Genomic DNA, 2,109 nt, shown 5'->3' on the forward strand with positions numbered 1-2,109 from the left:
GGAATACCCCCAGCCTCTGGTAACCACACTATTTTCTGTCTCTATGAATTTTACTGCACTAGGTACCTCATATAAGTGAAATCATCCGGTATCTAAACCTTTGTGACTGACTGGCTTACTTAGCGTGTCTTCACGGTCCATGTTTTCACATGTATTGGAATTTTCTTCCTTTTAAAAGGTTGCATAATATCCCATTGTGTATATACTTTATTCAACTGTTGTGGGACATTTGGGTTGTTTCCACAGGTTTTCAACCCCCTACTTAAACTAATGAAAGCAAGGTTTATTTACAAATTCAAAGAATCTCCAGGAAGAGAGAAATATTGGAGGTCATTTGGTTTCACTGCCTTCGAATACTTAAATCATTTGATGGAAGTTATCATAATCATAAAATTCTGGCATTTCACAGTATCATTTTGAATATGGTGGTTACCACTTCAAACTGTTCACATTTCTCTTTTCCAAGTTGGCAATTATCAGTATTTTAATTTATTTAGCCATGACTCATGACAGATGTTCATATGTGTGATACACCTCTATGGGCGAGGCCACTTTAGAAGGCTAACCACTATACCAATCACCCTGGCAAGGCCACTTGAAAAAGAAAAAACTGTATAAAATATATTTAACATAAAATTTGCCAGCCTAACCATTTTTAAGTGTACAGTTCAGTGGCATTAAGTACACTCACACTGTTACACAACCAGTACCATTACCTCTTTCCAAAACTTCTTTGGCAAGGCCAGATTTTGACAACACTCAAAAGAACTTTAGGAAACAAATGCAAATAGCATCAGACTTTATTTGGGCTTACTATTCCCTAAAGAGTTTTACAAAGCATATAAGAAATTTGTTCATCCATCTAAATATATTAAAGATTTTCATTTTTATATAAGGAAAATAACTGCATTCAATCTCACTTTTAAAAATTAAGCTTTGATGCTGAGAAGTAATCTTGATTAAAAAAATATGGAACACTCCATGAATTTGTGTATCATCCTTGGACAGGGCCATGCTAACTAATTTTCTGTATTGTTCCAATTTTAGTATATGTGCTGCCCAAGTGAGCATATCTGGATTTTTTTTTCTGATTCTCTGCCCCACATTTACTCAAAAGGCAGCAAATACGTAGGTAAAATTTATATAATTACATTGTATGCTACTGCAAATTTTTTCATTGTATCATTCTTGCTTATAGACAATATGAATATATAATTCATTTTGCTTACTCATCCCTCATAAATGTTTATGAATTAAATGAAAATGAAGTAACTCTAAAGACAAATACTTTAATAATTCATAATTGCCACACTCTTAATGGTACTATACATTAGTAATGGTTCTTTACAATAGGTTGTGACAATTAAGTGATGGTAGCCCCATTCTTTAAGCTCTAGCTTTAACTCACAACTGATAAAGAGATACCAATCACAAAACTTCTGGTAAGATCTGCTCCTCTGAGGACCCTGACTAAAGTTGCTCAAAAAAAGGGCACGCTAAATCAACTCTGGAAAAACACCGTGTTTTGATACAGTTGGTATTTTATATTGTCTCTAGAGGGACCATATGTCAGACTGAGGTATGACTCTGGGACTGACAGTTTTCATTCTCTTATACTGTAGATATTACTATTCATGGCTCGAATACTATATTAGAGGTTAAAAAGACAAAGAATGGAGAAAAAAAGATTGTAAAGAGGCAATTTTCCCCTCCTCAACTGGGAAAAAGTCCCTCAGAAATAGAATGTAAGAATCTGAATTTAGAAGCCAAAAGGCCTATTAGAAGATTACTATTGTTGAGTTTAAGAAGTTAGGTTTAAAACAGAGACTCATGGACATGGACAATAGACTAATGGTTATAAGAAGGGAGCGGGGAGGGGGCAGATAGAGGTAGATGGAGTAAAGGGGGTCAAGAATGTGGTGACAGAAAGAGATCTAACTATGGGAGGTGAACACACAGTATATATGCCTTACTGTTAAAGTATACAGCTGAAACTTATTGGATTTCGTTAAGCAATGTCACCATAAAAAAACAAATTCATTAAAAAAATAAATAAAATAAAATTACTAGGAATAATAATGGAAACAACTTCGAGCTCAATAATATGTT

At 34.1% G+C, this 2,109-nt stretch overlaps 1 non-coding gene across 1 annotated transcript; it reads right to left on the reverse strand.

Annotated features, from left to right (window-relative positions):
• Positions 1 to 963: 963 nt before the first annotated feature.
• Positions 964 to 1,071, reverse strand: LOC112471026. Its single transcript, XR_003043191.1, has one exon. It is a non-coding gene; the product is annotated as a U6 spliceosomal RNA (small nuclear RNA).
• Positions 1,072 to 2,109: the final 1,038 nt, after the last annotated feature.

This window comes from Pteropus alecto, unplaced genomic scaffold, assembly GCF_000325575.1.
Source record: "Pteropus alecto unplaced genomic scaffold, ASM32557v1 scaffold150, whole genome shotgun sequence".
NCBI lineage: Eukaryota > Metazoa > Chordata > Mammalia > Chiroptera > Pteropodidae > Pteropus > Pteropus alecto.